Source organism: Desmodus rotundus, chromosome 4, assembly GCF_022682495.2.
Source record: "Desmodus rotundus isolate HL8 chromosome 4, HLdesRot8A.1, whole genome shotgun sequence".
Taxonomy (NCBI): Eukaryota; Metazoa; Chordata; class Mammalia; order Chiroptera; family Phyllostomidae; genus Desmodus; species Desmodus rotundus.
Genome location: NC_071390.1, coordinates 29,195,660 through 29,222,516, shown reverse-complemented (window position 1 = coordinate 29,222,516; position 26,857 = coordinate 29,195,660). Strand labels below are relative to the sequence as shown.

The 26,857-nt window shown below is 41.1% G+C and overlaps 1 protein-coding gene across 1 annotated transcript in view; it reads left to right on the top strand.

The window, feature by feature from the left end:
• Nucleotides 1–26,857, top strand: part of PCGF5 (polycomb group ring finger 5) — a 112,249-nt gene that overhangs the window by 20,811 nt on the left and 64,581 nt on the right. The gene's annotated exons all lie outside the window — the stretch shown is intronic.

The window sequence follows — 26,857 nt, the reverse complement described above, 5'->3', positions numbered from 1 at the left end:
AGTGGAGATGATGAGAAATTGTCAGGTTCTCAATATATTTTGAAGATCAAGTCTATTTCTTTGTGACTTTGATGTGGGGTATGAGAGAGAGAGGAGTCAGAAAGGAGTCTACAGTTTGGGGCCTGAACAACTAGAAAGATGAAGTTGCCATCAACTGCAATGTGGAAAGCTGTCGGTGGAGGAGATCTGGAGTGGAGGGGAGAATTGGAGTTCACTTTGGACATACCACGGATGATGTGTCTGTTCGAATCCCTTTGGAGATGCAGAGTGTGGGAGGTCGAATAATGGCTCCCCAATTCCCAGAATCTGTCATCTTAGGTAGCAAGAGGGACTTTGCAAATGTGGTTAATTTTTTTTAATATTTTATTTTTTTATTTTTAGAGAGAGGGGAAGGGAAGGAGAAAGAGAGTGAGAGAAACCAATGTGTGGTTGCCTCTCGTGCGCCCCATACTGGGGGCCTGACCTGGCAACACAGACATGTGGCCTAAGAATCGAACCCTCGACCCTTTGCTTTGTAGTCCAGCACTCAATCCACTGAGCCACACCAGTCAGGGCGGTTACATATTTTTTTTATTGTATTTTTTTCCTTTACTGTTTAGTACCCTTATATTCCCCTCCTCTCCCCTCCACCACCCCCTGCAATCACCACACTGTTGTCCATGTCCATGAGTCCTTTTTTCTTTTTGCTCAATCCTTCCACTCCCTCCCCTCCCCCCCACCTTAGCTATCAGCCTGCTCTCTATAAGTCTGTCTCTATTTTGCTTGTTAGTTCAGTTTGTTCATTAGATTCCACATATGAGAGAAACCATATGGTATTTATCTTTCTCTGACTGGCTTATTTCACTTAGCATAAGGTAGTTAAATGAAGGATCTTGAGATGGAGAGATTACCCTGGATTATCTGGGTGGGACCAACCTAATCATTTGAATCCTTAAAGTGGAGAACCTTTCCAGTGGTGGTTAGAGGGGGATGTAATTCTGGAAAAATTGGCAGAAGGATACAGTGTTGCCGGCTTTGAAGATAGAGGGAATGTAAGTTCCCTCTAGAAGCTGGACATGGCAAAGAAACGAATCCCCTTTTTGAGCTTCAAGAAAGAAACACAGCCCTGCCAGCATCTGATTGTAGCCCAGTGAGACCCACGTCTGACCTGCAGGACTATAAGACAATAAATTTGTATTGTCTTACACCACTAAGCTTGTGGTACTTTGTACAAACAGCCATAGAAAACTAATGCAGAGTAAATGGTTGGATCTGAGTTCTGGCAGTGATGGGGGGGGGGGGGTGTGGAGAGATCTGGATGTTGAAAGCATAGAGAAGGTGTTTAAAGCCATGGGACTGAATGAGCTCCCTAACAGAATGAGCAGAGGTAGAGAAGAGGACAAAGCATTGAACCATTTGGCACTCAATGTCACGAGGTCAGGAAGAGAAGGAAACAGCAGAGCACACCAAGAATGATCAGGCAAGAAGGCAGGGGGCAAACAAAGAGAGGGTGATGTCCTGGAAGGCAAGTAAAGAAAGCATATGAAGGAAGAGAGTGATTTTTTGCGATAAATGCTGCTAAAGGGTTAAGATGCACCCAGAAGGCACCCCTGAGAATCAACTAGGTCAGTGATTTTCAAAGGGGACTCTCCATCCTGATAAACAGGGAACTAGAGTAGTTGGTAAATGTTTCTCTCCCCATTCCCCGCTCATGTCTCCTCCCCTCCTGCCTTGAGAATAGCCAGCCTGTAGCACTCAGAAAGTCAGTATCTGTGAAATCCTATTCATTTTAAACCTGGCTAGTGAGCATCTCACAGATGCTGTTGCTCAATATATGTTTAATGAATGAGTTCCTTAAATGCAGTACCCCCCAAAACTGCTGGCGTTTCTGTGGTTTTCCCCTGCATCAAGGCATTCAGTTTTTAGAAATCAGAAATATCTTTGGTTTTAGGACCTCTTTTAGGTGCCTAAAAGAGATCCTAAGTGTTTGTTTCAGCTTCACAACACTGATTTAAGCACAGGTCTTCTGAGGAAGTAGAAACATTCCATTCATTCATTCAATAAATGTTGATTATCTGATGAGTCCCAGACTCTGGGGAAATCGACAGCAGTGAACAGAGCAGGCAAAAAAAAATGTCTGCCCTCATGGAGCTTATATTCCATTTGGTTGAGACAGTCAATAAATAGTTAACATGTGTAATTTGCCAGATGGTGACAAATGCTATGGAGAAAAATCAGTCTAGAGAAGGGGAATAGAAGCATCAGATGATGTCACTCTACCCAATGATGGTCCCATGGCTTTCCATCTTCTCCAGATAGAAGCCACAGTCCAGAAAGCCATACAGAACTTGCCCTCACCTCCTTGACCTCAGTGCCCTCTTCGTTCTCAGCCACACTGGCCTCCTTACTATTCCTCTGTGCTGTTCCTCTGGCATCAGCATTCCTTCTGCCCATGACACTTTCATTTCCCTTTACATAGGCACCCTGCCTTCAGACAACCATCAGACTAACTCCCATCTCTTTCTGGTCTTTGCCCAGATGTCACCTGCTCCGTGATGCCTCTCCTGTCCACCTTATTCTGAAGTTCACTTACCCTCCTTACCCAAGCACCCCTTATTCTGTAGGAGGGCACAGCCCAGCAGGGGATGTGACCAGGCACCACCCACTGGGCATGATGGCTGGCAGAGCAGCATCCCTTCTAGGGGCGGGTCTGCCTGTGGGTTGCAAAGCTGTCTCTGTATTTCAGTTTTGTTGGGGAGTTCTCAGTAAAGGCCCTGCCTGGTAATAGCATCATGGGAATCTCCACAGCCTCTTCAGTGGTGTGGTCCAACCCTGAGCTTAATTAGTGGGAATTCCCAGGATGGCATTTGCCTTCGTCATACCATGGTATAATCTTTTATAAATTGAATGTAGTCTCTTGAAATAAAGGGTCCTATTTCAAATGGATTATTTCTATCCCATGAATTTTAACTGGATGTGTTTGGTCTGTTTAGTCTGCTTCTCCTCCTTGGCAAGTCCGTCCTTGTTTTACTTGTCCACAGAGAGTTCTCTCTCTGAGCACCCTCTGTGACCGCCTCATCCGACTTCTCAGCTTTCAGTTTCACCACCTATGCTGACCTTTTACATATTTCTTGTTTTTGTTCAGAAACCAAAACTGCATTTCATACATAGCTGGTTTATATCTGCCTAGTTCCCATTTTATTAAAAACTTAGCTTTTTCCCCTTGTCTCTGCCACTGTCTGGTCTTAGAGCATTAAAAGCAACAGCCCTGCTTCCACAGGCAAAGTTCCAGAGTCTGTGATTCCCATGACATAATAAACAAAATTTAAAATGAAATTGTTACAGGGTGGGTTCCCTGAGGAGCAGACTCTGAGGTGGAGTTTAGCGCTCAGGATGTTTGTTAGGGAGTCATCTTCAAAGGGTGGGAAGGAAGCAAAGGGTGGGCAGAAGACAAAGCTTTGCAGTGTATAGGCCCAGTGACAATGTTGGTTGGCCCCACAGGGAGCTCTGGAACTAGAATTGCTCTTCAGCGTTGTCTTGACTTGGGCTGAGACGGCCAGGCTTTTCTGCCTCAGCATCCCTCAGGCATTGCGTGTTGGCTACCTTAGGAGAGTGCAGGACCTTGGACATAAAGGCTGAGGCCAGCTGCATCCCCCCAAGGGCTGCGAGAGGGGTCTGTGCAGACCTGGGCAGAGCCTCCCAGCTCCTTCCACGTGACTGTAGGTGCAGTTCAGCTACGGCTCCCAGACAGGGTGCAGTGTTTTTAGTTAAGAAGTAACCTCCGTTGTCAGTTTTAGTTTGATATTGAAATTTGCTTTATTTCATTGAAAATAGGATGTTAGAGCCTGAAGAGGCCATAGAGATCCTCTCTCCAGCTCCTGGTTCAATGGATGGAGAAATGGAGTAATAAAGGGGAGGAAATCTCAGTTTGGTTCCCCCAGAAACAGATCCCAAGACAAGGATTTGAGAGTAAGTGGCTTGAGAGGTGTTCCCCAGAAATAAGGAGAAGAATCCCTTCCAACCCTGAGAGAGTGGGCAAGTTGGGCAGGAGGAAAAGGAAACCAGTAAAGGTGTGTTTTCAAGAGAATTACTGTGCTGAACACTTGGAGCTCAGTCCCTTGTGGGAACTCAGGGAGACCGTCCACAGACTTTAGAGTCTCCTCCCCAGAGGGCAAGGAAGCTGGGCTATTTTCCCAGCAACTTCCCCATCCATCCTTGATGAGGGCTGCTTCTTGAAGGCATTCACTGCCCTGATCCCTAGCTCACTCTCTGTGTGGGCCTGGTCTGCTCCTAGAGCTAGAGGAAAAGCTACAGGTGTTCACATGTAGAGGTGAGCCTTGAGGACACGGGAGGGGGTGGAAGACAATGACAGAGTCTTCTAAGGTCTTGCCCAAAACCTGATCAGACTAGACATCAGATGTCCTGCCCACCTGCCAGGGCTCCTAACCCTGATTATTGAACAAGGTCCTCCACAGTACTCAAACCCATTCTAAGTCATCTAGTGAGGAGAGTGAGGCTGTAGACAGAGCTGAGGATACAGCCCCTCTTTTTGAGAAAGAGTCTAATTGGAGAGCCAAGCACACATTCATGTCTGAAGGAACACAAGAGGAGATTCCCTAAGCACTTGCATCCGCTCTGGATGAGACTGTATTGAAAGCGGAGCATTGCTTATGTCAGTGCTGAGATGCTTCTGTGAAGGGCTGCTCCAGAAAGAAAGCAAGACATTGAGCCTGGAACAGTCTCAGTGGAAATGTGAACAAGGGCTGGTGTGGACTGAGAGGCAGAATAACACACTGGTTAGTAATTGGGGGCCATCAGAGTGAGCCGTCCAGTTTTTCATCCTACCTCCACCATGCGGTTGTCATGGGACAGTGGGTGAATTAGGCCTGGGTCTCCTCCTCTATAAATTAATTAAGGCCAGTAGTAGAAACTAAGTCAGTGATGTAAAAACATCTGACCTAAAGCCTGCTGTGTAGGAAGGGTTTGATTATAAGCGGTGGTCGTGATTATTATTGACTGAGGAGAATGGAAAGGTAAGGTCTCGTGGGAGGATGATTAGGGCACAAGATCCGAGAAGCAAGAAGGGAAATGCGTGAGGTACACCTTCCGGTTGCTGGGGAAGGTGGGGGAGGCTATAAAGCCAAGAAGACCAGCCCACTCCGACCAGGTTCTCATGGGAGCCTAGGTCACATCAAAGCGAAAGTTTATGGGGAAACCCAACACGTCAAAGACATAAACAGAGCTACTTATTTGAAAGTGGAGAAGGAAGCAAGGGTCCTAGATTCCTCCTCCTCAACCACCCACAGCCCCTGAGGGATTCTGAGAAACCCCAAAGCTGCAAGAACAAAAGCAATTTTTATTAGGCAGGGGTTCAAAAGCTACTGTAAACCTCATTTGTTCTGTATTGAGTTAGCTTTCCAGAAAAACATTATTTTTTTAAGAAACTCATCGTGGATGAAATTTTGCTTAAGTGTGTTACTTTTTTGTCTTCTTAACAAGGCTGAATGAAAACCTTTTCATCTGTTCTTGATTTTTTATGATAGTAATGAACGTTTAGTTATGGTTCTGTGCTTTAATGTGGTGATTTCCAACCTCAGAGGTTCTCAGCAGTTAGGATTGTTTACTTACACTGTTCTTTTTAAATCATTACAAGAAGCAGCGTGGCTTCAGGGAAGGTCCAGGTTTGTGTCCCAGCTTTGCATCTTATTAGCACTATGACCTTGAACAAGTACTTAACCACTCTTTGCCTCAATTTGTTCTTCTACAAGTTGGTAATATTAGTCATACTTAACCCATAGGGTTATTGTGAGAAATAAGTAAGTTTTCATATGTTTATTGCTTAGAATAATGCCTGCATATAAAAAGTGCCATACAAGTATACAAGTGCCATTATTATTATTATTATTATTATTATTATTATTATTATTATTATATCTGTTTTTATAATTCTTCTGTTTTCTCCTTTGATGTACCACAGTGGTTAAAACTGACCTCTGAAGCTAAATAACCCAGATTTGAAACCCACCACCATTGTGATCTTGGGAGAGTTAATTTAATTTTCTGTGATTTAGTTTATTCATGTGAAAATGGAGCTAATAATACAAACTAGTTCACAGAATTGCGAGGACTAAATAGGATAAAATTTGTAAAGCCTTCAGCACCATATCTGCCACATTGTATCACAACCATCATTATTATTAATTATTAAGGCTCTAAATGAGGGATACTGTAACTGTAATGTAATATAGAGCCAGAAGTTTTTACTAGACTGACTCCTTAGAAACCTTTAGAAAGTTCCTTCTTGTTACTTAACTCGTTTTCAGTTAGCAGAGGTTGTTAACATATTGATCTTAAGTAATAAATATTTCAGTGTGCCTCTTAATATTGGAACGAGGGGTGGACAGTGGAGGGCTTGACCTTCATACTATATAATGTGATGCTTATTAACAAACTGTCACTCAGAACTTGTGTTTATATTGAACAAGTTAGATATGTTTTGGTTAAAATGTTGATGTATTAGTATTCATACAGGGGGAGTTTTAAAAGGAAGAAAAATAGTAAAGAAATATGTTGGCGGGAATGACTTCAAACAACACAGGGCAGGCAGAAAATTTTCTGATGTGTAAGAGTAGAGGCCAAATATGATTTAAAAAAATAACAGGCGAGCAACCTTGGTGTGAGGAGGGAAATGTTCAGCTACTAGCCACTGGCACACTCCTTGGTATCAGGCATTTTCAGGGCTAATTAAGGTCTCTAGAACATTCCCTTATCAAGACTAACCCATTCAGGAGGGTTTGTATGGCAGAGGGTTTATTGCATGTTAGTGGTAAAAATATTACCGAATCGTTAGAAATTAGGCACGAGGATGATTGCGTGTCCTTTCAGGGTTACGTTGTAGCCTTGTCAGACATACCCGGCAAAGGATCACGCAGTTCTCTGAGGAAATGCACCTTTCTTTAAGTTCCTATTTACTATTGATTAGGACCCAGGTTCTATCTAGTTAAATCTTATCTGTAGATTGAAAACTTGCAAGGGATTTCTGTCTGATGGAGAGGATAACCCTCAAAGTGTAGAGTTGTACTGACTACAGGACCTTAACCAGTTTTATGTCTAAAGCAGCAATCTTATTTCGATACTCTGTCTTTCATAGACCATACTTCAGTCTTTCCTGTACTCCACCGAACCAGAAGTATCATCCTGCTGGTTTCCTCATTAATGATTTAAAGAAGCTTCTGACACATGCTCAGTTTATATTTGTATGAGTTATATTTTTAACTTCTTAAAAACTGTATCCCAACAAACCAACTACTTATTAGTGGAAATTTTCTTTCTTACTGTTTTCTACTTTCTCTAACAATTTTGTTTGTTTTCCATTGTAATTTCGAAATTGAAATGAAAGGAATTAAAATATATTTTATAGGTCTTTTATTCTTTTAACATAGGCATTCTGTGAAGAACAGAAATAAACACAGGTAGTTGAAGTTTTTCTCTTGACTGGTTTAGGCTAAGTCTAATCGTGAACCTAATGATTTCAGCAAGGCCCGCCTTTCTGAAGTGTGTGATGTCAGTGTGAGCTCATGTAGTACTCTTTGCAGTTCCGTAATGTGGTTGTATAACTAGGTGCTATTTATTGTAGTTTACTGAGTTTGTGGAAACGCCCCATTTCATGTAACTACAACCACAAATGAGATAGCGGTAACTTTAGAGAATGTGTGTCTGAATAGTTATTTGCTTTTATAAAGAAATTTTTAGAATTATGAATATAATGTTTAATGTATATGCATTTCTATCCATCTTTAGTCCTTGTAAAATATTCTGACAAGCCTTGCAGTAGGGAAGAGAGCTCTTTGTCAGGGACATCTTCGACAGGATGCCAGCATTGGGTAATAAACTGAACTGGCGACCTTCAAAGTCACTGGGATTGTTAAAAGCTATGTGATCCTAAGGCTTTCATGAACGACGTTTTATATTCGTTTCTCCTCCTTTTGTTAGGAGTTTGCTCTCAACTGTTTTACACACCCTTAACTAGTGTTTACTTGATATTTCATGTAATTAATACTTAATTCTTCTAGAATGTAACTCCATGAGGACCAAGTCATGCCTGCTTGATTCACCATTGTGTCCCAGGCCCCTGCCCTAGTGCCTGTACGTGGTGGGCCCTGAACAAGATATTTCTGGCCCAGCTGACTCTCTACATGCTCACTTTCACTTCATTACAAAGCGAGGAACACATTTAGAACTGGATAAGAGACAGATGATTTCAAATGCTGTGAATGCTGAACATGGTTGGATGTTTAATCTCGGACTTCCAACCTGTGAGAATCATAGAGACATAGCATAGCCTTTAAGTTCTCTTACTAGTCATTTGTTTCAAACTCTTCTGTTCTCTGCAGCATTTTGGTTTTTGTGCTTTTTTTTTAAAAAAAGATTTTATTTATTTTTTAGAAAGAGGGGAAGAGAGGGAGAAAGAGAGGGAGAGAAATATTAACGTGTGATTGCCTCTCACACACCCTCTACTGGGGACCTAGCCCACAACCCAGGCATGTGACCTGACTGGGAACTGAACCAGTGACCCTTTGCTTTGCAGTTCAGCATTCAGTCCTCTGAGCCACACCAGCCAGGACTACTGCTTTTTTTTTTTTTTTTTTTTTTTTTAATTACCTGCTTGGAAATTGCTGAAATGGGGAATAAATTGATATGAAATTGTGGAGTCATTTCTATCCAGACAAACCTTTCCCTTTCAAAACTCTCAGAAGATAATAAACATGGGAACCCAGAAAATGCTGAGAGGGATAGCTTGGAGGATAAAACCAATTAGTTGTATGTTGCAAAGTTCCCCCACTCCCAATTCTTTGTTTTGCTCTGCCCTTTTTCTTACTCTTTCTCAAATTCCTTCCCCCTTTAACTGTCTTAGTTTCTTTTTCTGAAAATGAGTACTTTTGGTATTGGTTTGATATGTTTAGGTCACCAAGTTCAAGAAACATATGTGTATATATGTATATAATTTACATGTACATATAATCTACAAAATTTATGATTTTATCTATATAACAACTTTTAAAAATGTATGGGTAAACCAAATTACATGTCATACAGATTTACAATCCTAGTCCTTTTAGTCCAGTGAGAGTAGATTTATAAATATCATTATATGTAAAGTATCAAATATACTTCTACCTCCCACTAGAGTTATTACTAAGTTGGGCAGAATGTTTATTTCTTTGATTCTCCGCATCATTCATCCTTAAGCATAGTTGCTCCCAAAAAGTTAGAAAGCGTACCATGGAATTAATTTCCTTTTTTCTGAGTTTCCAGATTACTGGAAAATTTTAATCAGTGTACACTGGGCTCAGCCCACATGGAGCAGAGACCAGCCGCCCCTCACAAACGGTCTGTGAGGGAAAACGAACCTGCAGTCCCAGATGGCAACATTACAAGTGACGGGATTGCCTCCCAGAGTTCACGTATAAACCAATTGTTATGAACCATGCTCAAGGTGTACTTTCTCCTCTGGAAGCAATGTTAGAAATATCCTAAGTGATGAGTTTCACAGGCCAGCCCACACAACTGCTGTCCGATGTGTGGGCTGGCCTGTGAAACTCATCATCCATCTAACCATCCCTCCACCCATCAAATACTTGGGGAGTTACTACTATGTGCCAAACAGCACGCCATGCATGAGAGCGCATCCGAATCATTTGTGGTACATTTGCACTTCATAGAGATGAAAGGCACGGTATAGTAATATTTGGAAGTCTTTATCAGCTTACCAAGAAATTGGCATGTTAGTCTTTGTAAAATAGTCCCATAAATGTTTATTGAAGAACTGCTATATGCCGGGCTCTGTCCTTGTCACTAGGAATAAAAGACAACAGGATGACACCTGCCTTCAAGGAGCTTCCCAGCAGAACTTGAAGAAAAGTGGGCTGGATTAAAGGAGCGTGGAGAGGATGGTACAGCTGTTCTCTGAAGCACTTCCTGGGCTTTTGCAAAGATGTTTGTGTGCTCGTGGCACTAATGCTGTGTTTGCTTCCATCGCCTTCGAACCCTGCCACCCAGGAAGCGACGATGACGTCTGCAGAAACCAGCACTGGATGTTGTCAGTGTAACTCAACGTTATCAACTATGTCAGGGCTCTTTTTTTTTTTTTTTTTTTAACATCTCGAACCAAAGAGAACATTTTTGAGCCCTTTAAGAGTTAAAAGAGTACGGGAGGGAGTAAGGAGTTAGACAGAGTGTGTTTCTAGTGTGGGGAAGAAATACCCTGAGAAGGAATATTCTCAGGGCAGAAAGGAGAAGCCTGCTGGGAGGCTTACACACAGCAGAGCAAACTCGGTGGCTTCCCCTCGGTGCTCCCTTTGTGACGGGACTGTGGAGCTGGCTGTCCAGGGCCAGCGGGACTTTGGACAGATGGAAAAGGTGGGAAGCAGCAACCAGCTTATCAGGGTAAACCAGAAAGTCTTGATCCTTGCCTGTGAGGGACTGCATGACCTCTGACCTCTGTTCCCGCCCTCTGCTTCCTCTCTGCTCCAGCTGGAGCTGGATCAGCCTCAGGCCTGTGCACATTCACGTGGCCCTCGGCCTGATACACTCTTTCCCCAGTTACCTGCACAGGTCAGTAGCTCACCTCATTCAGGACTGTCTGCTCAGTGTCATCTGACTACAGTCCGTTTCTGACCACGCTGTTTTAAATAAAACACATCCCCCGCCACCCCTCAGTCCTTCTCAGCTTCATTTTTCTTTATTGCACTCAACAACTACCTGACAGTGTTTATTTGTCTCTTGTCTGTTTCCTCCTCCTAGAATGTGAGCTCCATGAGAACAGGGCTCTACTTCCTGTGGTGACATGTACACACCATTGCACATGGTAGAAGGGATGAGAAGGTGCATTTTCAAAGAAGGGGCTTGTAGTCTAGAAAGTGCTTTTCCTAAAGAGAAAACTTTAAAAATCTTTTTTCAGCCTGTCATTTATTTGTATTCAATTTTAAGACTACTTTGGGTAAGGACAGGGTTGGTGATGGTATTCTGTATTCTTCTACTAGAAGGTTGTGGGGACCATTTGTGATTGCATTAATTTTCACTGGTTTTTTTTTCTAACTTTTTATTTGGATAAATTCAAAATCTACAGAAAGTGTGCCAGAATGGTTCAATGAACATCTGCATACCTTTCACTTAGATGGAATATTTGTTAACATTTCACCACATTTGCTCTCTCTCTAGGCGTGCATATTACTATAATTCTCACTGAACTATGTAAGAATCAGTTACAGATATGACCCTTCACCTCTAAGTACTTCAGTTTGTTTCACCTAAAAAGGAGATACAGTTACCATATTCAGGAAATGTAACATTGATACAACAGTATTATCTAATGTCAGACCTGTCTTGTTGATGTCCTTTATAACAACAATGTACATACAACAACAGGGAGGAAGTCTCAATCCAGGAAACAGTCTAGGACCACACATTGCGTTTAGTTATCAAGCCTCTTTTATGTTTCTGCTTGTCTTTTGTGACATTAACATTTTTGAAAAGTATAGCCCATTTGTTTTGTAAAATGTTCCCCAATGTGGGCTTATTTTGTATTTCCTCGTGATTAGAGTTAGGTTATGCATTTTTGGCAGGAACACTACACAGGTGACGTCCTAACCTTCTAAGTGCAGCCCCTCGGCAGGTACCTGATGCCAGGTGGCCGTGACATTAAATTTGACCACTTGGTTTAGGTAGTGGCCAACAGATTTCTTCACTGGAAAGGTACCTTTTTCCTTTTGTAATTTAGAAATAACCTGTTGAGAGATTCTGCAAAACTATGTAACTGTTCTACTCCCCAACAAACTTCCACCTAATTGTTTTAAGGTCTCTGCAGATTCTTGCCTCAATCCATGATCAAGATATTGGTTGTAAAATTGTGATTTTCTAACTTTAATTCCTTATTTGTTTATACGTTGGTATTCTATAGTAAGAACTTTCACTTTATCCATTTGTTTATTCCCTTGTTATAACTATGGACATACAGACTCATGGATTCTTTTCTTTAACATCAGTGTGTTAGCCCTGGCTGGTGAGGCTCATTTGATTGGAGCATCATCCCATAAACTGAAAGGTCACGGGTTCCATTCCCAGTCAGGGCACATTCCTAGCTTGCAGGTTCAGTCCCAGTTGGGGGCACATCTGAGAGGTAACCAACTGATAATTTCTTTCTCACATGAATGTTTCTCTCCCTCCCTCCCTTCCCCTCTCCCTAAAATCAATAAACATGTCCTCAGGTAAGGGTTAAAAAACAAACAAACACATAAACAAACAAACAAACAATAAATAAATCAATGTGTTGTAATCCATTACTATCACTCATTTGATGCTCAGATTGTCAGATTGGCCTATCTCACTGCACTGGTCCCTAGCATTTGGGGATAGAAATATCTACTCCCAGGAGTAAGAAATATTTTTAGTACGTACACAGTGCTTCTGAAGTTTTAAGTGCGTACAAATCACCTGGGGCCCCAGATTCTGCATTCCTAACGAGCTCCCTGGTGATGCTGACACCCAACGGTCGGTGGATTGCAGTTGCTGTAGCAAAGGTGGAAGAGTCTATAGGCTGATCTGGAAAACTTAAAACGTGTCTTGCTCTCCCTGTATTAAGATGAAAATTTTGCCTCATTTACACAGAAGAGACTGATCTGTTGAAAGTGTGTGTGAGCTCTGGTAGGCAGTGGGGAGAAAAGTGCCACTCCCCAGCTGCTTAATTCTCAGAAACCAACTAACTCGGATAATGAGGAACTAACTCTGCATTCCCCTCACTGGTGCTTGTTTTGCATTTCCCTAGAAATCCTGACCTTTTCAGGGAGCTGCCTTCAGCTGCTGGTATCTGGGATCGGGAAATAGTGACGACCTCAGTGGAGGATGTGACTCCACCAGCATTCTCTATTAGTCAGACTGAACTTTATGGATTCCAAGGAAAGTCAAGCAATTTGAGCTGTCTTCATCAAAAAATAAACGTTCAATTTTTTTTGGCTCCATAGGAATTATGAGCTTCCTGTCGTTGCAGATTTCAGTGGCTTTGGGGCAAATAATTTCTTTTTCCCTTTTAAAGCCATTTCTAGACAGATTGTTGTTGGCACTCCAGCCATCTGCAGTTTACATTTATGAAGATTTGAAATGTACATGGTATTTTGCATTGCTTAGTAATTTTGTTTACTTACAATTTTACCAGTAGTCCTTTTTTTTCTTACATGATTTTATATACCCACCTGTCATCTGACTTTTACATTTCCCCTTACTTCACTCTATTAAGAATTGATGGGGTCTTCCTTATAGAAGAAGAGGACTTTCAAGCAAGGAAATCCAGTGGAGGTCTTAAAGGAAGCCTCAGAAATCAGAGGACTCCTCATGTAATGGACTGAATGTTTGTGCCCCGCCAAACTCATACGTTGAAATCCTACCACCTCATAGGATGGCCTTAGGAGGTGGGCCTTTGGGAGGTGATTAGGGTTAGATGAAATGATGAGGGTAGAGTCCACATGAAAGGGATTAGTGCCCTTAGACCCAAGTGCCCTTGCTTGCTCTGCTCTGCTCTTGGCCACGTGAGGATATAACAGTAGTCTGCTGTCTGCAACTTGGAAGAGGGTTCTCCTGAGAAACCCACTATGCTGGCACCCTCCTCTCTGACTTCCAGCCTCCAGAGCTGTGAGAAATCAGTTTCTGTTATTTATAAGCCTCCCAGTTTATGATATTTTATTCTAGCAGCCTGAACTAAGACACTTGTCTATAAAAAATTTATATAATCATCCTAGGTTAGCAGCTACCCATGAGCACTGGAGAGTGAAGGAGTGTGGAACCAATGTGCACATACCAACTCATTTAACAGAATCTGGAAGATTTCAAAAGCGAATATTTTGTCTGTGTTTGTTTGTTTTAATCTCTCCTATTTGTATGTTTTGCTGTTTCTGGAACTAAGATAGCTGATAAGAGTATTATACTTGAGTAAAGGTAGGGTAATTTCTGACTTATGAATGAATGATTCACAGTGTCATATGCCCCTGTGCTCTTCTTTCTCTGCTCCCTCCTCCTTCCAGAAGGCTGACCCCCACCTCCCTGCTGAGCGGTGGTAGGCACTCTTCCCCTTATTGCAAAGAATCTACCTGCTGCTAGAGCCCCTTTCTCTACCAGAAAGTGCCTTAGCTCTATGATGCCATTCTTGGTCACAGCACATGCTTATTGCTCATGGAACTATATGGAGTCAGTAGAAATTTTATTCTCCTTCTCTGAGTAATGTGTGTGTTTCAGAGGGTGTTTAATATAGCCACACGATGAAAACCTTACTTCTGAAACCTAACCTGGAAATCTCCTAGTTAGATGCATAAACAAGTAGATACCTTTATGTTTCCTTTGTTCAAAGATGCCACCAGGCTCAGCCTGGTCTGAGATGATTGGCCCACAGAGGCTCCCTGGTTGCTATAGAAGCATGAAGCCAGCAGAGCCTGTGGTCTGTGCCGGCCACTCGCAGGGTATTCAGAAGCATGGCCATGGCTGGGGGCCAAGCCCCTGTTGAAAACAGAAAAGCTGTTTTAGTGCCTTGAGTGCTAGACACCTGGTACCAATTAGACCACACCTGCTTTCTGCTGTTTGGTATCTGCCATTCTGTCTTAAAAAAAAAAAAAAAGTCACTGAAAATCAGAAATGTTTGATTCTGATTCAGATCTCTATTATCTTTATAACCTCTCAAAATTGTGTGTAAAATTTGGTGATACTAGTAAGAGAGCAAGTATCATCTATTTTCTCTTTCAGATGTAGAAGAATATCTTATTCTGACATTGAAGAATTCTCAGGTGAGCTGCTTCACTCATACACACACACACACACACACACTCACACACACAACTCAGGTAGACTGTGGCAGCGTCCTTCACCGTGCCCAGAACAATGTTTAACATGTAGGTCCTGGGCAGGTTTGCTGAATAAATGATCCAAAGCAAAATGGAACGGCAACTGGGTGTATTTTATTTTCATTTCCCATCTTACCAGCTTTTTCGAAACATCATTTTAATTCCAGCAAAGTTGGATCCCTCATTATATTCCCAGTGCTGTATCGGAACATTGCTCAAATATCAGTCCCTGGCTGTTCATGAACACACATATGCATAGACCGACTTGCTATTTCCAAACACAGACGTGCCTCCTCAGTTGATGTGATTAACTGGGGGAATAGGCTGTGAGACTGCAGAGTACTGGGAAGTTATGCGCGCCTTTAGTTTTACTCAAAAGGTCTTAAGATGATTTCTTAGAGTGTTACTTCATGGCAGTATGCTGCACTAATTTCATTTTCTATACTGCTAGAGAGGATATTATACATCCAGCCAGCGTTCATTGAGTGTCTGCTAGGTTCACAGACCTGTGCTAGGCCCTGTCTGGCCCTGCCTTCAGATGGCGTACCCTCTGAGCTGACAGATTGCATGAACGTGGAACATCAGTACTAACACTACACTAGTGAAATATCAGGTGCACTGCTCTCCTGCAGAAAAGAGAGACTCACATGAGGTGGAAGGGCTAGAAGAAGGAACAGTTTGGGAAAATCGCACTTGGCCTTAATAGATATTGAAGAGGAGAGGGAGGGAGGGCATTCCATTCAGTGGGGAGCAGTATAAGCAAAGGCTAGAGGCTGGTGTTCACGTTCTGTTTGCGGGACAGTGAGGAGTCTGATCCAGGTGTGGAGTAGAAGTCCTGTGTTGGAAACAGTGGAGATAAATGGTGAAACAGTGGCGAAGCTGTCTGGTGCCAGGGCCCACAGGCGCCTCTGAGCCGAGAGGTCTGGAAGGTGGCCGGGCAGCCCAAGGACGGTCCTAGAGCCGCTTTGTTTGGCTCTACTCCTGCCTCCATTGGTCGTGAGATGCGTGATCCTTGTTGTCATGCAAACTCTCCGTGCCATGGTTCCCTCATTTGTAAAATGAGGACAATGATTGTTTCACAGTGCTGGGTACTTGTTACAATTCATTCCATCAGTTACTGGGCGAGGGAAGGAGGTCGTAGCAGCCTTGCTTTAGGAAGCTGACTTTGATGTGCAGGAGGAGTTTCCACTTGTTGAAAACTTCATGGGTTGAAGCTTGAGGAGGCTCTGAGGAGTTGCCTTTTGCCTGAATGGAGGTGAAGACAGGCATTCAGAGGTGTCACCACCAATTCCAGACTCCACAGGAAGAGACCGAAAAGTGGGCAGGGTGATGTGTTGAGCAAAGCCATTCAGTTTTCACTACGTCTCCATTCACAGATTTTAAGAATGCTCATGCTTGACAGTCATTCAGAAATAATTTGGTCAAACTAATTGGCAGTGTCCCTTAGTAGCCAATGAGAACTCTTATGCTGGTCAGTTAAGAGGAAGTGAATTATTAGGCCAGAAGTAACTGGAAATTTGTTTCCTTGCCTTTTTGTTTCTTGGTTAATATTTTATATTGTGCACCCAGAGGCTGCTGTGCTGACAGGGATAAGATGGAGAGTTGAATCTGAATAAATCAACATGGAAAATAACTGGGAGCAGCCCTGTAAGAATTGCCTTGCCTCACTTAGGTAACACATGCATGCTAATTCGGTTGTGTTTACGCTTTGTGTGGATAAGAAAACGGAAGGCAGCTCTCCGTGTGAAAACAGGAATTCTTTTCATACCTTTCCTTGAAGCTTTTCTTTCTCTTAACCATGAGATTTTTAGCTGAAAGGAAATTTAATTCATGCAGTAGGAAGTTTGAGGTTTTACTAAGCTTTTGTCTTTGTAGAAAGATGTGACTAAGTTGCACTTCAGTTCTATCTTTATGGGGGAAAGTGTATGAAAATATTTATGGCACAAGCATTACAAAGCATATAGCACAGCATCTTCAAAGGATAATGCTGCAAGACACATTTTTATCACAGCAAGTTTAACTTCCTAAGTACTGCTTGTCTGTGTTTGATTCTGAATATTATAGATATGTCCGTATATAGTGTGGGGTGTTCTTATGTACCATTTCAGTGGTTTCAAGGGTCCATATTTACGAATGCTAACGGATCTGGTGTAGCACTCCAAATTTAATGCCACGCGTGGGCCGACACCAACAGTTGTTAATTAAGCCTTGATGATATGATACCTGTCTTCTAAAACAGGAAAGAGATAGCCAGTTAAAAGGGACTGTGACTGTCCTGTTTAAAAAACACATCTGTCTAGTTCGTAGTCCATGCGATCTTTAAAATATGCAGTCATATATGTGGACATGTATGTATATGTCTATGTATATATGTACCAAGTAATCTCTGTAACTGTTTGGCTATATATAGCACAAATCAGTTCTGTGACAGATCGTGTAAGTATTCATCTATATCTGATTTCTTTGAAATGATTCAAAAGAATATGTAGAATTAAGTGCAGTATAAATTACACACGCCCCCACCTTCAACGTGCAGTTCTGGTTCTGCTGCTGCAATTTCTGCCTGTGTTGTCACAGGCTGTCGGCTCTCTGTGCCTCTGTCTTCACATGGCGTCCTCTTTGTCTCTCCCCTGTGCTCGTGAGGACACCAGTCTTCATAGGTGAAGAGCCCCACTACTCCATATGACCTCGTCATAGCTCGGTTATTCTTTCAAAGATCTCATTTTCAAATAAGGTCACAGTCACAGGTACCAGAGGGTCGGACTTCAACAACTTGTCTTTTGGGGGACACAATTCAACTCATAACACACATTTAGAATAAGTCTGTACACTATCTAATAAATATGTATGTGAAATATGTGTGTTTACTGTGGCATATTAGAACAATAGAGTTAATAAACCAAGTACAAAAGTGTGAAACATTCACGTTGGTGTTGCATATGGGTATTATAAATGTCAACTTCTAAAAGCAAAATTCTACTTATTCAGTTTTATTAATGACTGATTTATTATAATATACTTCTCAAATGAATTAACTTATATGACATAAAGCATTCACACAAGTATTCATGCCTATGCTTAAAATTTCAGTTTCAATTACAAAAATTCTTCCCTTTTCTGGTAGAAATGAGTATTCCACTTAAAACTTTGGACTTCATTGGTAAAAAGGATTAAGGAATAAATCGTTTAGGAAATACTGTAAAGGAAATGGTGATCTACTAATTTATAATTATCAACTTCCAATGAACTTCCTTGTCAGTACGTGTGATAAGCATCATCCTTCTAAATTGTTAGGAAGTGAAGTATCATTATAAGTTGTTTAAATCAAGAACAACAATTCTTGACAAAACTTACCTTTTAAAAGCATAAGCAGATACAGTAATTACCTCTCTACCTTGGGGTTTTCTGGGTTTCTTAATATAGTAAATTAAAATGCCGGTATTCAAATGATGAAATATCAAAGCCTCCTCTTTTATAACTCAACAATATAGGTAGTGAATGGACCTCAGTCTTGATAACTTGTGTGAAAAGTACTTTGAAACTCTTTTACCTTGTTCATAGATTCTTCAGGGTTTGAATATAGCAGCCATCCAAAAAGCTAGCGGGGGAGAACACTGTCAGTATCTGTCAGCATAAATTCCTTTCACCATCAGAGAATTAGAGGCATCCTATATATCTCCTTAGTCTGTCGAGCCAAATCCAGTTCCCACAGCTGCAGTATCCTTATTTCAAATGTGTCCTCTCTGGTTGCAGCTGCTCTCCTTCAAAGGAGATGAGATGGTGAATTCTCACCTCCCTGTCCTTCAGGGCCTCTTCTCAGACCAGGATGAAGGTGCCAAGGCGGCCACAGCGAGGCTGGAGTGGACACACACACACACACACACACACACACACACACACACACACACACTCCAGCATGCCCTGGCCAAGTCAGGCCAGTTTGCAGCACTATCTCTAAGTATGTAAACAGGTCGTTTACCCCTCGAAGTCCTGTGTTTTCTCTAGATCAGCATTCCAGAATCCCAGGGAGAATGGAAAAATACTTTCTCTTTAAATGCCACCAGGACTGTTGGCAGTCTTCAAGTCAGAGGTGAGAGGCGAAGCCTGCTCCTGGACAAATACGAGGGAATGTTTCGGTTTAACATTCCTTTTCTCTCTGTTGGTAGACTTTCTCCATTGTGACATAGGAGAAGGATGAGATTGTGGCAAACCGTTACAAAGAATAAAAGACAGTTTCTAATTCTCTGAGCCATCTGAGGGTGGTGATGGTGAGGATGATGATGATACCACCCTTTAGGTTAGTTAAACCACTATATTCTGTTCATTGCCTAAAACATAGAAATCGTAAGTTAAGATGGTGCGCTCCAAGTGTTCTGGTTTGAAACAGTCAAGAGTTGTTGGAATTGTAGAAGTGGTCGACCCTGGGATGTGGGAAGTTTTTAACTGCTATCGTCTATACACATTCACAGATTCCTTCTCCAGGTCAGGAATTGGCAAAGTATAAGCCCAAGGACCGAATCTGGTTCACTGCCTGTTTCTTGAATAAAGTTTTATTGGAACACAACTACATACATTCCTTTACATATCATCTTTGGCAGCTTTTGCCCTATGTGGGCAGAATTGAATAGTTGGAACTGTGGCCCACAAAGCCTAAACTGTTTACCATCTAACGTGTTACGGATAAAATTTGCTGACCCCTGCTTTAGGTACTGCTTCCAAATTGGACAACCACGCAATGGGAGAACGTCAAGGCCTGCTGGCGGCTCTGTGCCCCACGGCTAACGCAGTTCTGTACACGGTCAGGTCAAGGCTCATGAAACAACTCGCCAAGGGTCTTCCTGTTTGTTGGTGATTTTCTTTTACTTTTTTTTTTTAAAGATTTTTTTCCCATAACATTTTTATTTTCAGACATACATAACAAAAAGTTTATCATTTAACCAATTTATGTGTACAGTTCAGTGGCATTGAGTATATTCATATTGTTAAACTGCCGTCAACACCATCCACCTCCAGGGCTTTTTCATCTTCCCAGCTGAAACTCTGTATCCATTAAATACTAACTCTCTGTTTCCCTGCCTCACTCCCCACCCCCCACCCCCGAACCACCATTCTACTTTCTGTCTCTACGAATTGGACTACTCTAGGGACCTCATGTAACTGGAGTCACATAATAGTTGTCCTTTTGTGACTGGCTTATCTATAGTTTTTTTAATTGAAGGAAATATGCCTTGTCCCTGACTGATTCACTACTTGACTTGGTCCAGGGTAAGCTGATCAATTTTTCTTAATGTCCTCAGCTCTAAAATGACACATCTTTTCCTGAAGAATACAACACAATATCATGATATTAGTCTATTAAAATTAAAAAGTAAGACCTCAGAAGTTACAGGGAATAGTCACAAAATATTAACTTGCAGTTCATGTATTTGCGTCCAGTATCTTGGTACAAGAGAACACAAAATAACACTCAGAAAATGACTTTGTGGACGTGTGAACCAGAGCCAAAGGTGAAGGATGGTAACTCAGGTCGCAGGACCCGCTCCTGGGTGGGATCCAGCATCCTTCTCTGGTGACCAGTTCAAAGTTTGCCAAGTTCAGCGTCTCCCTGTTTCAGACAGTGTTGCCTACACACTGTCCACACCTTGCTCTTTGCACTTCCCTTTTGTGGGCTGCTTGTACATTTTTTCCTACTTACACAAGGTTATTTCACACAAGGTAAAGCATAACTGATTATATTTTAGGTTACTAAATATGTCACATTTCAGTCCTGCCTTGCCAAGACTATACCCAGGTCACTCAGTTGGAGTTTTGAGTGCTCATAAAACTCTTTAGCCTTCTGTATACATACTATTTCTTGATTTTATCTTGAGATGAATAATTTAAACCATGATTTTCATACCTTACTCATTTACCTCTTAGAGAGAAACCTTATTTTAAAATTCTTGTAGGGGGAAGAAAGGCACCGGGCAGGAAAGTTGGGTGACCAACCGCTGCCTCCATGTACTTCCCAAAAGCCAGTAAGTTGTACTAAGGCGTTAGTTTTAAGTATTTGTTTGTCATCAGGCCTTAAATCATGTCCTATTTTTACTGTTGTCCCAGTAGCAGGTAAGAGTATAGATATGACATTCTTAAAATTAATTCAGCAATTAATTTGCTTACTATGCTTTTCCGCAAACCTATATAAAAATAACCAGTATTAAAAAAAATAACCGGTATCTTCGTCATTAAGGCTTTGAATAGTTGACAACAGTGTGAACACATTAATTTACCTTTTTTTTTTTTCAAGAGGGTTGTTTGTTTGTTTTTGTTTTTGATCCAAGACGAAATTGTGGAGCATGAGAGCAAAGATCATCTTGGGTGGTTTGCCATCCTCTTTCTGATACTTTCTTCCCTCTTCCTGGCTCCCCGGCCTCCCAGCGAGCAAAATTTTACAGTTACTACCCCGCTAGAGAGTTAACTCGTAACTAAAGCCTCCTGGCCTTCCCCGGCCTTTCTCCTGTCCTATGGACTAAGGAGTCTACTAATTCTGGCAAGCTGGGATCCTAAGAGCTTAACTATGATCCTGCCTGGAGAATTTACATTCTGATGGAAAACACTTCTGCTACACGTTCATTTGAGGGGAATACATAAAGATTTAGCACACCACTTCTACAATGTTGAACTAACCCAGGTTATTAAACATCTTGGGGGGACGAGTTTTCTTTGTATGAGTTTGAATTGCTTAGTGAAATATTTAGGTTTCCCCAACTTGATTTTTTTAAATGGGTGTGATGAGTATCACAGCCTGCAGAGGGAGGAGACCTTTCTGACCATCCCATGCCTGGTTTTACGCTGGGTCCAGGATCCAGCGCCATGTCCAGAGTGTCTCGTTTGTTCCACGAACAGCCTTTGGGCATATCTCAGTGCCAGGACCTCTGCTGGGTGGCATGGGATTATTAGGTACTATTCAGTTGCTGGTGGTCCACAGAATTACCACTTATACCGTATATTTTTTACAGTTTACAATTTAAAAATCACTTCTTGCTTCTCATCTTGTTTAATCTTCTATGTGCTCATTTTAACAGCATACAAGAATCTAAAGATCTTTCCTGTAAACTAGTGTTTAAGATGACAATATTAATCTCAGTTTTCATAGGCAGAATATGAAGCCAAAGGAAGTTAAGTGACTTGCCCCGACTAAAAACCAGGTTCTCTTGACTCTGAGTCTAGAGTCCTTTCTTCTAAACTATAGCTACCTGAAAAAGGCAGGACCTTTTCAATTCATGTGCCTCGTCTCCTTTAGTATTTGAATGTTTATGTTACTAAGTTTCTGTAATGCATTTGCCTCAATTGAATTTCATATCTTTTTTTATGATAGGACTTTTTTTCTAACTTTTCTACAATCATTCTGAACTTAGAATCATCTACTTTCAGATTTGATGGAATATTTGTAGTTTCTGCATTTAAATTATTTGTTCGCTTATCCTCAGGGATTTAATCTGACCTCCCAAAATAACAGTTGTGGTTCTATAATGTTTTAAAATATCATAGCCCTGGTGATTGGAGTAAATCCAGTTTTTTCTTATAGTCTGTACCTATTTTAGTTACAGTCTCTGTTCTTTCAGTATAAATGGAACTTGCTTCAGCCAACTGTTGACATCACAGTAAAGAAAATACAGCTAGTTTTTCCTCCTCTCAAAGAAGAAAAAAATTGTCAATCTGTCTCATTAGCATAATGTATTTAAAGCACTTTGAAATATTTAGCTAGCTGTACAGTCTTTCACAGACTAATCTTGCCCCATACCTATGCTATTTATCTGTACCCACTTTTAGTACATTGACTTAATTTCTCTTTTTTTCTGGCTTTCTCATTAAATACCACAGCTTTTGGTATTCTACCTTGCTGTCTTTGTAACTGGCAGAGTCTTACGCATGTAGAACTAATTTCTTAACCACCCATGGTATTCCATCTTTCAACGGGCGTTTTTGTCATTTGATCAGGTTCTACTTAACAATTTATTAATAAATATGGTGAATTGCTGTTTCATGGAATTGCTGTTCCATGATTGTTTCTTGTGGATAAGTCTCTACTCCCTGGAGTGATTTTAATTAGTAGTCCTAGCAGGCAGGGATTATGCCTTAGCACATCCTTTGTAAAGATCCCTCTAAGAAGAAACCGGAGCAAGAATACACAGAGTGTGTTTCAGAGTGTGCGCAGCCATTCAGCTTCTCAGTCAGGGTTTACCTGAATGTTTACTGTTTGCCATCCACTCTGCTAGGGACGCAATGTATCCATTGTGTTCACACACTAATAGAGGGGTCAGACCAGTAAATCCGATAATCCAAGACAGTGTGATGTGGGATTTGAGAGATTTAGTATAAATTACTATGTAGGTATGTGGTATTTGTATATAGAGGAAACTCTTAAGCAGCTTCGAGGTATCTGTGAAGGTAGCCTTTGAGATTATCTGATACCTAAAGGATAAATAAGAGTCGGCCAGATTTAACGTGGGTGGGGAGAGGTGAGGGAATTGGGACGGGGTGCTCAGTTGGGACAGGGTGGGTCATGAAGACCCACCTCTCTAGCTAGAGGGTAAAAAGGTTCATTAAGGCCACAGCATGGAGTTCAATGGAAATACTGTAGAAGTGACTGGGATCCAGGATAGGCTTAAATGTTTGGCTTTATCACAAGTTTTTTTGTTTGTTTGTTTTTTGTTTTGTTTCAAGCCAGGGAGGAGCATGCTCAAATTTGTACAAATTTGTAGTTAGAAAGAGTCTCTGGCTGTTCCATGGAGAATGTTTTGACAGAGAAGAGCTGTAGGGAGATTGCTTATAGTCCCTTGAAGTAATGGAAGGTAGAGATGATAGTGAGAAAGGGATCTAAACCAGGGTAGGTTAAGTGGAAGGATTCAGAAGACATTTAGCAGAGAGGGTCCTTGAGAATTATTGATTGCAGGAGAGGGCAATTGGAAGTGCTTTAGTTCTCTGTTCTCCTCCTGTCCCTCCATTTATTTTAGGCCATTCATGTATTTTGAGCTGTTATATCCATGGCCATAAAATAAATACATTTGGACCTAGTAGGACACTTTAAATTTTAATATATTCTAAAATCTTTGTAGGAAGATTTTTAGAATACAGAAGGTAGTTTTATAGTAGAGTATTCTGTGTTAAAAGATTAGCATACTTATATAAAATAATTTACAATAATGAAAAAGTCATTATTTCAGAGAAATGTAAAGATATAACCCTATTATTAAAATGTTATGCCATTAAACAGTTCATTGATGATGTATTTATTAGATAAGGAAGGAATGTGAACTGTTCAGTACAGAATTACCCATCCATTGTCCAGTCTTAATGTAAATAAAAATCTAGATATAAAATACAAAGTAATGAAAACGTTTGTTAGGTATACAGATAGTTCCAAGTAGTTCAAAGGTCTATCAAGAGCCATTAACAGTTCCCTGGTGAATCTGGATCAATCAATGGAACAAGTTATTGCTTTCAGATTATGCTTCTTTGATAGTAAATCACCAGTGTCCAGTTCCCTTCTAAATACCCTCTAAGCAGTTATTTCCTGCCCTCTCTTCATCCATTCTTCTCTCCCCGTGTTCGTTTATTTTCTTTAAGTTAATTTGTTTCTTACCAAACCTTCCTTAAATTCTTAGACTTGAGAAGTTATCCTGAGAGGTGTAAATAATATGGAAGTGGCACCTTAGTTTTGGTCTTGGCTTTACCAAAATCAGCTCTGTGTTTATGAATTTGCCACTTCTCAGGATCTTGGCTTCTATATCTGTAAAATGAGAAATCTGAAGTAGATTAATGATAAGGGGACTCCCCTCTGATTCTTTTATCTGCCTTTTCTTTTTCCTGGTCCTTCATATCCAATTGCTTCCAGGCCTTTGTTCACTTGAGGGTCCCACTGATACTTGAGATTTGTTATCAGAGCCATCCCCTCATATTGAAGCTTCTACAGTTTGTTCCAACCCCATCAGAACCAAGGGACTAAGGAGTGAATTACTGCAAAGCTGTCCCAGGGGAGAAGGAGAGGCAAGACGGCCCCAGAAAGCCTTATGTTTAAATGCTTAGAACCTTCACTTAGGTCAGGAAACTTGCCCCCTCTTAACATTCTCTCTTGCATTTTCTTTTGTTGTTATTTTTATTTAACAGATAGATGTTTGAGGTTTTTGTTTTATTTTTCTTTTTTGTGTTTGTGCATTTTTTTTTCTTGGAATGGGAAAAGCAGGGTGGTTGCTAAAGAGGGGAAAAGAGAAACCAGTGGACATTTTTTACAAATCATGCTGTCTCTGGGGACACAAGGCACAGATTTCCTTACATAGGTTGTCATTCTCTCCCAAGTCCACCATTTTCATTTTCAATTACGGCAACCCACCTCCACATCTGTCTTCAGGTACTGCTCCATAGCATCTTTGTGACCCCCTCCCTCCATTGCCAATGAGAATCCTCCTAATATCCATCCTCAAGCTCATTTCCTCAGTGCTAATTAACCCTGCTTATAATGTTGATCAACAGTCACATTTAAGCCCCTCTGGACTTCATTAAGTGTTATTCTTTGAAAATATATTTAAAATAGGTTAATGTGAAAAATAAGAAAATACCAAGTTGTGTAGTGTATGTTGTAACAGTATGTACGGTAATATCTTCTTCCATTACATATTTTAAGTACACTAGTAATAGGGTGACTTTTCACATATTGATCTGTTTAGTCTCCGAGATGAAAGATCTGAAGAGTAATCTTTCAGATATAAAGTCATTTGACCTGACTTGTTTTTCATTCTCATTGTGATTGCTGTGACTTAACTGAAGTTGACCCAACTTGGAAATAGGCATGTTGGCTTAAAAAAGACCACCTTTGCCTTAAAAATGTAGTCATTGATATTAGTAGCTGTTTCAGAAAATGTATTGCTCCAGCTGTGATACTAAAAATGGTAATTTTTAAAGGTTATGTCCACTCTACATAGTTTAATTATGAACTGGATATTTTAAGAAGCTCTCCTGGTCTACTTTTTGGTGTATTTTAAATTTGAAATGGATCTTTGAACCTGTACAACAGCTGGATTAGCAGTTATTGAGTTCATTGGTTTGTCACTGGAACCATCTTCACGGTCTAAACACCCTGGTAATAAGGAAGGTAACTCCAGTCAATTGCAAATAAAGCAAATAATTTGCATTAGTCCCCCCCCCCAATACTACCAACTCCCTAAACATCACTGCTCTCACTTCTAGAAGCGAAGATGATGCAGTTGCAATACCTCTACCTCTACTTGAAAGCTGCCTTTTGCTGGTTCTGTTTGCCATGTTAGTTTTAACTTTTGGTTTTTTTGTTTTACGGGTGAAGACCACACTGTTTTCCTGCTACCCTGGGATTTACTGGATTGCAGTCTTCTAAGAAGCAAAGAACCAGGTCTAATTTATGTTTAGCAAAATAGTGGTTGGAGTAGACACTTGTAAGTTAGTAGAATACAGAATAGTATTAAATGACTGACGAATCTTTTAATGCATGCTTTTGAGTACACTTTTTGCAATGAATGGTCTTTTATAGATCTCAAACAAAACAAAAGAGGTAACATTTTTTGTTTTCTTTTGACCCTTGCAGTACCTTTTCACTAAGCCCCCCCAAAAGTGCTCCCGCTTGTTTACAGTTATTAACGATCATGCTGTCTCTACCCACCCGAGTAACAAATTAATGATTTTAAGATAAAGTGCAAATTAAATGATGTGCTCGTTCCCCTCTCAACCCGGTAGGACTGGCGTGGGGAAGATGCAGCCCAGTAGACAATTTCGCAGGGTGACCTATTTTCAACACTGACTGATAATTTTAAACCCGCCAGGAAAACTATACCAGACATTGTTATGATGAAAACAAGTGGGATGGGTTGGTGGTGGAGAGAATAAGAACTGATAAAAAATTTGGCCAAAGCTACGGTCGCACAGAAGCCCCCTCGGCAGGGCGGGCGGGGCGCCCGGCACCTGCGTGGAGCGCGGGCCGGCGGGCG